The sequence below is a fragment of the Rhinolophus sinicus genome, linkage group LG09 (genome assembly GCF_036562045.2).
Source record: "Rhinolophus sinicus isolate RSC01 linkage group LG09, ASM3656204v1, whole genome shotgun sequence".
Lineage (NCBI taxonomy): Eukaryota > Metazoa > Chordata > Mammalia > Chiroptera > Rhinolophidae > Rhinolophus > Rhinolophus sinicus.
The window spans coordinates 56529847-56542526 of record NC_133758.1 but is presented as its reverse complement, the minus strand read 5'-3'; positions in this window follow the sequence as shown (position 1 = coordinate 56542526).

Below are 12680 nucleotides of genomic sequence, written 5' to 3'. Positions count from 1 at the left end.
CCTGGTTTTACTTTTTTATTATTATTATTTTTTATTAGTTTCAGGTGTAGAAAACAATGTAATAGTTAGACATTTATCATTTATACCTCTCACAAAGTGATAAACCCCCTCACCCAATATACTACCCCTCTGACATCACATACATCCATTACATTTCCACTGTCTCTATTCCTTATGCGGTGCTCCTGTTCTTATGAATATGTATATATATATATATATATATATATATATATATATATATATATATATATACACACACACACACACACATATATGTATATAATTATAGTTGACATTCATTATTATTCAGCTTCAGGTGTACAGCGCAGTGCTCAGGCATCTCCACCATCCCACAGGTGGTCTCCCTAATAAGACAAGTGTCCATCGGATACCCTACCAAATCTTTACAACATTGTTGATTATATTCCCCAAATTGACTTTCGTATCCCCGTGGCAATCTTGTGGTTACCAATTGTGCTTTCTAATTCCCTCACCTTCTCCCTCATCCCCACCCCCATCCAACCTAGCAACCCTCAGTTTTTCCTCTATGTCTCTGAGACTGTTTCTGGTAAGTTCATTAATTTATTCTTTTCTTTAGATTCCACATATAAGTGAGATCATATGGCATTTGCCTTTCTCTGTCTGACTTATTTCACTTAGCATAATGTTCTCTAGGTCCATCCATATTGTTGCAAATGGTAAGATTTCATTCTCCTCTGTGGCTGCATAATACTCCATTGTATAAATGTACCACAGTTTCTTAATCTGGTCGTCTACTAATGGGCATTTTGGTTATTTCCATGGCTTGGCTATTGTGGATAGTGCTGCAATAAACAGAGGGGTACATATATGTTTTTTAATTAGTGTTTTGGATTTCTCTCTATAGATACCTAGGAGTGGAATTGCTGGGTCATAAGGTAGTTCCATTTCCAGTTTTTTGAGATACCTCCATACTGATTTCCATAGTGGCTGCACCAATCTGCAATCCCACCAGCAGTGCATGAGGGATCCCTTTTCTCCACATCCTCACCAGCACTTGTTGTTTATTGATTTATTGATGCTAGCCATTTTGACGGTGAGGTGGTATCTCATTGTGGTTTTTATTTGCATTTCTCTAATGATTAGTGAGGTTGAGCATTTTTTCATATGTCTGTTTGCCATCTGTATGTCCTCTAGAAAAATGTCTCTTCATGTCCTCTGCCCATTTTTTAATTGGGTTGTTTGTTTTTTTGGAGTTGAGTTCAGTGAGTTTTTTTATAAATTTTGGATATTAACCCCTTATCGGATATATCATTGGCAATATCTTCTCCCATTCAGTAGGATCCCTTTCTGTTTTATTGATAGTTTACTTTGCTGCAAAAATCTTTTTAGTTTGATGTTATCCCACATATTTATTTTTTCTCTTACTTCCCTTGCCCGAGGTGATATATCAGTAAAAATCTTACTCCGGGTATGTAAACTTTCTTCCTATATTTTCTTCTAGGAATTTTATGGTTTCAGATCTTACATTTAAGTCTTTAAGCCATTTTGAATTTATTTTTGTATATGGTGTAAGGAGGTGGTCGAGCTTCATTTTTTTGCATATGTCTATCCAGGTTTCCCAACACCATTTATTGAATAGACTGTCTTTACACCACTATAAATTCTTGCTTCCATTGTCGTAGATTAAATGACCGTATAGGCATGGATTTATTTCTGGGCTCTCTATTCTGTTCCATTGATATACGTGTCTGTTTTTATGCCAGTACCATGCTGTTTTGATTACTGTAGCCTTGTAGTATAATTTGATGTCAGGTATCATTATACCTCCCACTTTGTTCTTATTTCTCAAGATTGCCGAGACTATCTGGGGTAATTTATGGTTCCATATATATTTTAGGATTATATATTCTATTTCTGTGAAAAATGTTCTTGGTAGTTTGATAGGAATTGCGTTGAATCTGTATATTGCCTTAGATAGTATGGAAATTTTAACGATATTAATTCTTCCTATCCATGAGCATGGTATGTGTTTCCATCTATTTGTATCTTCTTTAATTTCTCTCTTCAGTGTCTTATAATTTTCTGAGTACAGGTCTTTTACTTCTTTGGTTAAATTTATTCCTAGGTATTTTATAGTCTTTGAAGCAATTGTAAATGGGACTGTTTTCTTAATTTCTCCTTCTGATATTTTATTATTGGTATATACAAATGCAACTGATTTCTGAATATTAATTTTGTATCCTGCTACTTTACTAAATTCATTTATCAGTTCTAATAGTTTTTTGGTGGAGTCTTTAGGGTTCTCTATATATAGTATCATGTCATCTGCATATAATGACAATTTTACTTCCTCCTTACCAATTTGGATGCCTTTTATTTCTTTGTCTTGTCTGATTGCTGTGGCTAGAACTTCCAGCACTATATTGAGTAGAAGTGGAGAAAGTAGGCAACCTTGTCTTGTTCCTGATCTTAAGGGGAATGATTTTAGCTTTTCCCCATTGAGTATGATGTTAGCCCTGGGTTTATCATATAAGGCCTTTACTACGTTAAGATATGGTCCCTCTATTCCCATTTTCTTAAGAGTTTTTATCATAAATGGCTGCTGGATTTTGTTAAATGCTTTTTCTGCATCTATTGATATGATCACATGACTTTTATTTTTCATTTTGTTAATGTGGTGTATCACATTAATAGATTTGTGGATGTTGAATCACGCTTGCATACCAGGGATGAATCCCACTTGATCATGGTGTATGATCTTTTTAATGTATTGCTGAATTCTGTTCGCTAATATTTTGTTGAGGATTTTTGCATCTATGTTCATTAGGGATATCAGCCTATAGTTTTCTATTTTTGTAATGTCTTTGTCTGATTTTGGGATCAGCATGCTAGTGGCCTCGTAAAAAGTGTTTGGGAGCCTTCTCTCCTTCTGGATTTTGGAATAGTTTGAGAAGAATAGGTGATAATTCTTTTTTGAATGTTTGATAATATTCACCTGTAAAGCTTTTGTTTATTGGAAGCTTTTTGATTACCAATTCAATTTCACTAGTAGTAATCAGTCTATTCAGAGTTTCCGTTTTTTCTTGAGTTAGCCTTGGAAGGTTGTATGCTTCTAGAAAATTATCCTTTTCTTCTAGATTGTCTAATTTGTTGGTGTATAGTTGCTCATAGTATTTACTTAATTTTTTTTTTTTTTTTTTTTTTTTGTATTTCTGTGGTGTCGTTGTCACTTCTCTGCATTCATTTCTGATTTTATTAATTTGGGTCCTCTCTTTTTTTTTTTATGAATCTGGCTAAAGGTTTGTTGATTTTGTTTATCTTCCGAAAAATTAGCTCTTGGTTTCATTGATCTTTTATATTGTATTCTTGGTTTCTATTTCATGTATTTCTGCTCTGATAATTATTATCTTCTTCTTTGTACTCCCTTTGGGCTTATTTTGCTGTTCTTTTTCCCAATCCCTTAGATATCAGGATAAACTGTTGATTTAGATTTTTCTTGTTTCTTTAGTCAGGCTTACATTGCTATGAATTTCCCTCTTAGAACTGCTTTCACTGCATGCCATAGATTTTGGGTCCTTGCGTTTTCATTTTCATTTGTCTTGAGGTATCTTTTGATTTCTTCCTTGATCTCATTGTTCACCCATTCATTACTTGGTAACATGTTATTCAAACTCTATTTATTTGTGTGTTTTCCAGTTTTTTCTTGTAATTGATTTATAATTTCATAGCACTCTGGTCAGATAAGACACTTGATATGATTTCAGTTTTCTTAAATTTACTGAGACTTGTTTTGTGGTCTAACATGTGATCTGTCTTGGAAAACGTACCCTTTGTGCTTCAGAAGAATGTAGAATCTGCAGCTTTGGTGTGAAATGCTCTAAAAATATTGATTAAATCCAACACTGGTCCTATGTGTCATTTAAGGCTGCTGTTGTCATATTTATTTTCTGTCTGGAGGATCTGTCCCTTGTGGTCAGTGGTGTGTTGAAGTCCCCTACTATGATGGCATTACTATGGATCTCTGTCTTTACGTCAGTCAATATCTGTTTTATATATTGAGGTGCTCCTATGTTGGGTGCATAGATGTTTACTAGGGTTATGTCCTCTTGTTGGATCCATCCCTTTATTATTATGCAGTGCCCTTCTTTGTCTTTTATTATATTCTTCATTTTAAAGTCTATTTTGTCAGATGTAAGTATTGCTACTCCAGATTTTTTCTCGTTTCTATTTGTATGAAATATCTTACTCCATCCCTTTACTTTCAGGCTGTGTATGTCTTTTGATCTGAGGTGAGTCTCTTGTATACAGCATTTACAAAGGTCTTGTTTTCTTATCCACTCAGCCACCCTATGTCTATTATTTGAGCATTTAATCTATTTACATTTAAGGTGATTATTGATAGATAGATACATAGTTATTGCCATTTTGGTATTTGTATTTCTGTTCTTCATTAGTTAGATTGCTTTCACCTTTCTTTTGCTTAACGAAGCCCTTTTAACATTTCCTACAATGCTGGCTTGGTGGTAATGAATTCCTTTAGCTTATTCTTTTCTGGAAAGCTCTTGATTTCTCCTTCAATTTTTAATGCTAGCCTTGCTGGATAAAGCAATCTAGTTGTAGGCTTTTGTTTTTCATCACTTTGAATACCTCCTGCCACTCCTTTCTGGCGTGCAAAGTTTCTGTAGAAAAGTTAGCTGATAGTCTTATGGGAGCACCCTTTTAAGTAACTTGCTGTCTGTTTCTTGCTGCTTTTAGGATTCTCTCTTTGCCGTTAACCATTGCCATTTTAACTATAATGTTTCTTGGTGTGGGCCTGTTTGGGTTCATCTTGTTTGGAACTCTTTGCACTTCCTGGGCTTGTATGTCAATTTCCTTCACCAGGTTAGGGAAGTTTTTGGTCATTATGTCTTCAAATATGTTCTCGATCCATTTTTCCCTCTCTTCTCCTTCTGGTATTCCTATGACATGCATGTTGTTGCACTTGATGTTATCCCACATGTCTCTTAAACTATTTTCATTGCTTTTTATTCTTTTTACTTTTTGTTGTTCCACTTGGGTAATCTCTTCTATCTTGTCTTCTAAATCGCTGATTCGATCCTCTGCTTCATCTAATCTGCTGTAATTCCTTTGAGTGTGTTCATTATTTCAGTTATTGTATTCTTTAGTTCTAACTGGTTGTTCTTTATGATTTCTCTGTCCTTCTTTATGTTATCAGTAAGTTCCTTAAACATTCTTGTCATCAGTGTTCTAAACTCTGTCTCTGATGGGTTGGTTACCTTTATTTCATTTAGTTTCTAGTCTGGAGATTTCTTCTGTTCTTTTATTTGAGACATGTTTGTTTCCTCATTCTGGCTGACTCTCTGTGTTTGCTTCAATGTATTAGGTAGATCCCCTAGATTCCTCAGTCTTTACTGGGTGGACTTATGTATTATACGTCCTTTATATTTGAATTGCACACTATCCCTGTTCTCTTGTGCATGTGTTGCAGAGGTGTCACTTGTGTTGTATGCATTCTCCTGTTGAAGTTGAGCTTTAATTCCTTTTGGCTTGTCTGTAGGTGGGATCGACTCCCTGGCTGACTAGCTGTGAGAATTGGCTATACCCACAGTGTATGAGCTGCTGTGTGAGGGTTGACCCCTCCTGTGAGGCTTGGCTCCTACGGGCTCTTATGCCTATAGAGAATTCCCTTTGGGTGTGTCACTTGAAGGTCAAACCTGGTAATGCTCTGGTTTGGTCTGGAGTTGGCCTCTGGGTGTGTTGATTCTTGTGCTTCTTGGACTCGGCCCTGGTGCACAACAATTTCAGAACAAAACAAATCAACAAGCACAACAACAGCAAAAAACAAATACACTCACAAATAAAAACAACCAACACTCAACACAAACAAAAGTATCGAAAATACAAAAAACAAAAGAAACAAAACAAAAAACGGTAACACCCCCTCCCCCAAAAAAATCAATACAGAAAAATGGAAAGAAGAAGGAAAAGTAGAGCAAGGAAAAGAAGAGAGAGAAAAAGCCAAGGGGAATATATATATATATATATATATATATATATATATATATATACACATATGTATATATATATACATATGTATATGTATATATATATATACACATATGTATAAAAACAAACAAAAAACAGTGCCAATCTTGGCTTGGCTAAGTCCACCAAGCTATCTCCATGTTGTCCTCTGCTGTACAAAAACTCCTCTGCGTCTTGCAGAGGCAGAGCCAGCCACCTGGCGCCCAGAGTGACCCTGCAATGCAGTTCTAGATGGGTGGGCCTATGGGGTGTGGTTGGTAGTTTTTACAAAGTCAGTGCAGTTTCTGCTCTTGCCTGCACAGATGCGTGCTGAGAGCACCACAGCCAGCCACAGGGAGATGGGCTTCTTCCCTGTGTGCAGGTGTCCTGGGTCTTAGGGCACTTTTTCCATCAGTGGAGTATGTGAGATTTCTGAGCTTCTGAAAGCCTAGGGCTGCCTCTGCCACCCATTGCTGACACCTGTGTGGTCTCAGTAACTGTAATTGCCTTGCTAGGAGCTGCCCAGAAAGGGTGTGGGCTGGGTAGGCAGGTGTGTTTGACTCCTTGGCCAGCCCATCAATGTAACATTCTTCCCAGTCTCTTCCCTAGGTCACAGCTGCAAACCGACTTTTTCCAGTTCTTGAGGGCTGCAGCTCCTCTGTAACCTGACACTACTCCAGCTCAGGGACCAGCTTCAGACTCTGGAAGGGCGGGGTAGGATTGCTGTGGGAGAGTCGGGGTTGGGGCCTTGGTATGAAGTTTTCTCTGCTTTCTGTCTAACCAACACAGCCCAGCCACAGTTCTCAGCTGAGGTTTCTGCCTTGAATGCTGGGCACCACCGTCCTATATGCTGATCTCTCGGCAGGACTGTGGGGCGCAGGGAGGGAGACCACTGCCTGGCTGCTGTGATCTCCTGTCTGCGTCTTGGACCCCTCATCTCCGCAGCTGCTGTGGCTGTGGGCTGTGTCTCTGCACTTCTCCTTCCCTGTTCCCCTGCTCGCCCAGTTTGCCCACCTTTATGCAATCCTGGGTGTGTCTCTTAGCAGTTCTGTGTGATGAGCAGAGAATCCTTTGGTGAGCTATAGATGTTCAACTTGTGATAACTTCCAGGGGAGAACTCAAGAAGCCCTCTTCAGTGCCTCCATTTCTATAACATCACTCTTTCTCAGTCTTCACATGTTGCACCCATTGGCAGCACTGACACTGTGGACCACCCTATCCTCTTGAGATATGGTCATCTGCTGGCTTTGGGGATACCACTCACTTTGTCTTCTCTGTCTCTGCTCTGTCTGATTGTCAGGCTCATCCTTCTTTACTTGGTCATTAAATAGTGGAATATCTTAACAGCCCGATGCATCTTACATTCTCCTTCTACACTCTTTCCCATTCAAATGACTATTTCCAATTACTGTTGATACACCAGTGACACCCAAACTATTATCTTAAGCCTAGACCTTACCTATCTGATTCTCAGACTCAGATATATAATTGCCTAAGTGGAGGGACATCTTCACTGAGATGTTTCAAAGGCATCTCTCAGCTGAGTTACTGCCTGATCTACCTGTATATAATCTTGGCCCCATTCCCTTTGTTCTCCACACTGCCACCAGAGCAAAATTTTTCAAAACACATGTGTAGTTTGGTCATTTCTTTCCTTGGGCCCTTCATTGACCTTCTATTAAACCCTCTAAGACCCCACTCATCAGACCTTGGATCCACCAGCCTGGCCTCACCTTGTCCCGCTGTGCTCTCGCTACCAAGGCTTCCTTTCAGCTCTTTAGTGCTTCATATTCAGGCTGTAAAGGAGGTGGAAAGATGTGTAAAAAGCAAAGAAAATTGAGACCCCACCTATCCCCACAGATTTGCACTTCTTGGAGCAAAGCTCACATCCCATCAGTATCTGTGACATTGTGCCAATGTGATGCACAATAAGGATCCTTTAAAAGTCCTCATCTTTATTCCACACAACCACCTGGCTGATGGGACCCTCTTCCTTTCAGATGCGGAACTTGAAGCTTTGCCCGGGCCCACACGTCAAGTCAGACTGAGATGGTGTTCTCATCTGTTTCTCTCCATTGCAAGTTGTGGGGGCAGAGTCCCAGAAAGTAGTTTCCAGGCTCTCGGCCTCACATAGACAGGTGCTGGCTCAGGTAGTAAATGGCCAACTGTGATTGCATGGCCATCAGCTGTGGCTAGTTGGCCGTCAGCTGTAACCAGTGAGCCATTGGCCACTAATATAACAGCTGTGGCTATGCTAGCAGAGAGGGAGAGAGGAGAAAGAAGAATGGGGGCTAGCAAGAAGATGGCGGCTGGGCTGGCAAGCGTGGATGGCGGTTTGCGGACAGTGTGGATCCAGCCTCCAGTGAGAGTATAGTGCCGCCAGAGAGAATATAGTGGTATGACTCCCCTACCTATGGCTCTGTGGGTGTTCCTTTTTGGCCTCACCATATCCTGCGTTCTTGTATGGGGAGCAGGACCAGAGACCCCGCAGGCCTCCCTGCATGACAAATGGCGCAGCGAGCAGGGTCTCCCGCACGACACAAGTCTAGCCTTTTCACAGCTCCAACCACTGTAATAACTCAGAGTAACCCCATCTCCTGGGAAAACTCTCAATGACCTTGGTCCCAGGCAGTGCTGATGGTACCAGACTCACCCTTTCCTGCTGTTCATTTTAAGCCATTGTCCAAGAAGCTGGCAAGATGCTCTGGCCCAGAGAAGAGCCAGAGAAAATCTAAATTTAGGCTTAAAGACTTAGGCATCTGCTTTGAACTCCAGCTCCTATATAGCCCTGGTTAGGTCACCTATCACATCCCTTGTCACTTTCCAGAGTCTGCTGACAGCACTGGCCATTTCTCCAGTCTTCTCCCTCCATCTCACTCACTTTCTAGCTGTTTCTGCTTTATATTAATAGCAAGCTTGGCACCCTGCCCAGACTCCTTTTACCAGGCGGGTACACCCAACCCAGCTGATGTGAGAGATGCTGACAATTCATCTTGCACTAGGGAGGGGACATCCACAGGCCCCACCCCCCTGAAGCCCAAGATGGACTGCCATGGGGTACATAAGGCCAACCCCACCTCACAGTGAGAGCAGCTCTAGGGACAATTCTGCTGCAGCATTCCCCTGGAACCAGTCTCCATCTGAGACCATGTCCTCACCCACTTCTTCCCGGCCCTGTCCCTCATTCTTCACTGCCTTTCTGCTGAGGGTCTTCACCCAGCAAGTCACTTAACTGAAATCCTCATCTCTGTCCTGCTTCTAGGGACCCTAACCTATCACAGGTTCTCTATGTTGGCACTCATGAATAAAGTCTTCAGACGTCAGGGCAGAAAGAGGTCTTGCTTTTTATATCATTTCTTCCTCTCCTCTCCTCCTTCTCCCACTTCCGAGGCAGTGGTCCTGACCTGGGGAGGTTCTCCATCATCTGTCCAGATTACCTTCTGCATGCCATGGAGTTTGGCAGGCCATATGTGACCTGGCCAGTTATTAGCTTCATGGGGCCTTCGTGGGCACAAGGATTGTTCTGAGCAGTGGACAGGGAATACTCATGGCGTTCCCTTTCAGATGGGACACTGAGGCACAGATCTGAATGGGGAGAGACTCCTTTTGCTGTGGCTGCTCCTGTCCAGGATGATTGGAGCTGGAATGCCAGCAGCCTTGGTTAGCACACTGCTGCCTCTACAGTCACTCCCATGGTAGGGTACCAGGTGGGAATCTGAGCCACATGGCTCAGTAGTTGTGCTGTCACTGATTATGACCTCAGGGACTTCTGATGTCACAATAAGCCTGTGGGCTTGTTTGGCCAGATCCCCGGGGGCCTGTGCTTGTGTGATGGCATTGCAACCAGTACCATGGCTGGCCTCTGCCCCGCTGGCATCACATACACCAACATGTGAGTAACCTGCAGCTTGGATGGTTCTCCTGGCCTCTCCTTTTTGGCTGGGGGCTCCGGGTACCGAGGGACCCTGCCTCCTCCACAAATCCTCACCCTGCTGGGACCAGCCTTGAGGGTGGGGGTGGCAACTCTCAAACCATCTTTCTGACCCACAGTTTGATCCTTGTCATTGCCAGGATTCAGGGAAGCAACCTGGGTGGCTGGGAAGGACAGTCCCAAGTCAGTAAGGGAAGCAGCAGGGGGATGGCACCTGGGACAGATGGCCAGAGGGCTTCCCTGGACCTTTTAGAGGCCATCCTTCCCCTGAGAGAAGCAAATTTAGCCGTGTCAGTTTGCCAGGTCATTCCCGTGGTTTAGGGGGTCTGCAGAACGGGTATGGGGGTATGAGGGGCATCCTAGCCCTGCCTCTTCCAGACCCCTGGGTTCCCGTGGCCCTGTCACCTCCTCAGGCGAGTCGTTGGTGTGATCGTTCCTCCCAGCCCTGTCCAGGACTGTCGGAGGCTGTGTGGCCCAGCTGCCGACCTGGACATCACCTCTTTCCCCACTTGCTGCGGGCACAAGGGACACAGGCAAAGCACTTAGCCTTTCAGAGCCTCAGTTTCCTTACCTGAAAAATGGAGGTGACCATAATCTGTTTTCCATCAGGTGGAGAACATTAAATAAGGTCATACACAGAGCTAAGCAGATACTTGATAGGGCCCAGAACCTGTGCCTCCCCCTGTGACACAGCCACCAGACTGAACCAGGGTCCTTGCCTGGCTCTGCAGGGGGAAGAAGGACAGAATCCATGGCCAGGGATTAGTGACTTGCTTAAGTTTACCTGATAGTAAAGGGTTGGGGGGCCAGCTCCATGAAAGAGGTCCCAGTGTCCTCATAACAGCTAAGGTCCCATGTCAGAGGCCACAGAAAGCTCCACTAGCCATTATTAATATAAAGAGCTGTACCCTGAACACAGCCCTTTGCCGGGTGGGCAAGTAAGTGGAAAGTCTCCCAACCCCACCCCACTCAGGGTTGGGAAGACCTCTTGGTGGGGTGGAGGAGACAAGTCACAAGCAGGGATGCCAGCATTTCTGGGCCGGGGCTAAGTCCCACTAAGGTCCAGACTTCAAGACAGCTGATGTTCCAGAGTCAGAGACCAGGGAAGCCAAGAGGTGAGTGGGGTCTGCTCAGCTCATAGACAGGATCAGCTATCCAAGTGGCCTTGGCTTTGGACTGGGGTGATTTGTGCCCAGCAGGGCTGTCCAGCCTCTATCCAGGGTTCAGACCAGCCTAACAAAACACTTGGAGCAGGCAGCAACACAGTTGACCCCTCTACCCCACCCAAGGCAGGGACACCCTTTGCCCATTAGCAGGGGTTTCCAGAAGCCATTTTAGCCCCTCAGAGGGGCATTAAATGGGCAGCATGGGCCATTTCTCTTTCTCTTCCTTTAAGAGAGAAAACTGAACCCCACTGGAGCAGCCTGGCCAAAGGTCCAGTGGCCTTCTGGGGACTCCAGAACCCCAGACTTGGGAAGGGAAACTTTGTTCCATTGTTGCTTCTCTCTATATTTCACTAGATTCTTTATCATGTGGAGTGTTACTAGGGGAACCCAGCTGCTATGAATCGAAAAGAGATGCAAGTGGCAGCCTCAGACTGGGAAAAGAAGGAATGGGCCAGAAGCTTCTGGTCAGATAGGGAAGAATGCTGCAGAGTGGTGTGAGGAAGGGAAGCAAAGTCCCAGTGCGTGTGTGCGCGCACACGCGTTTAGAGACACATGGGGTGGGTTAGGCTAATTAGCTTTCATCTTTTTAACCTGGGTCCTAGCCAGTTCAAACATTTGCAGCCATTGCTGGGGAGCAGGCCCATGTTCATCTGAGTTATCCAGAAACAGCTCCTGAGACAAGCCTGCAAGTGCATATATTTATTTGGGAGCTGCTCCCAGGAGGTACCCACAGGGGGGTGGAAGAGGAGAAGGAAGGAAAGGAGACACAGGTACATTATCATTGTGGTGGGCAACTGCCCCGTCTGAAGGGTTCTTTGGGTGGTGGAGTAGAGCCACTGTGGAGCTGATATAACCAAAGCTAAGGCAGCTGGGCATTTATCTATAAACCCTGCCATCAGTCACTGGTGAGTTGCCTCTAAGGGTACCAACTGTTAGGGTCCTGCCCTTCCCTGTGCGCAGGACTGGCACATTTCTGTAGCTGGTTCTCTCAGGCAGTGTTGCAGACAGGGCCGCCAGGTGCAGAGGTGGCAGGAGGGTATTGCGTGGGGTAATGACAGCATCTGCACAAGTTGCAGCTGACACCAGGGCCTCAGCCAGCACATGAAGCCTGCTCCTGGGACACTTCCCACACCAGGAGTCAGTCCCTCACTGAGGCTTCACCTGGCACCTCAGGACCAAACATGGAACCCGCACTGCTGGCATGTGGTTGGCATTGTCACAACAAGTCATGTGTTGATGACACAACAGCTATTTGGACCACAGACATTGGTGAGCAAGGGTCAGACAATTTGATGGCAAATGAAACACCAGTGGTCAAATCTGAACCCCAGTTGTTCTGAACCCCGACTTTATAGTCACAGGTGTAATTTTAAAGACAGAATCACTTGTACACTGCTGGTGGGTGTGTAAAATGTCACAATCCACTCTGAAAAATCATTTGGCAGTTTCTTTGAAAACTGAAAATGAGCTTACCATACACCCCAGCCATTGCACTCTTAGGCATATATCCCAGAGAAACAAAGACTTATTCTCATGCAGAAACGTGTACATGAATATTCATAGAGGCTTTATTCATA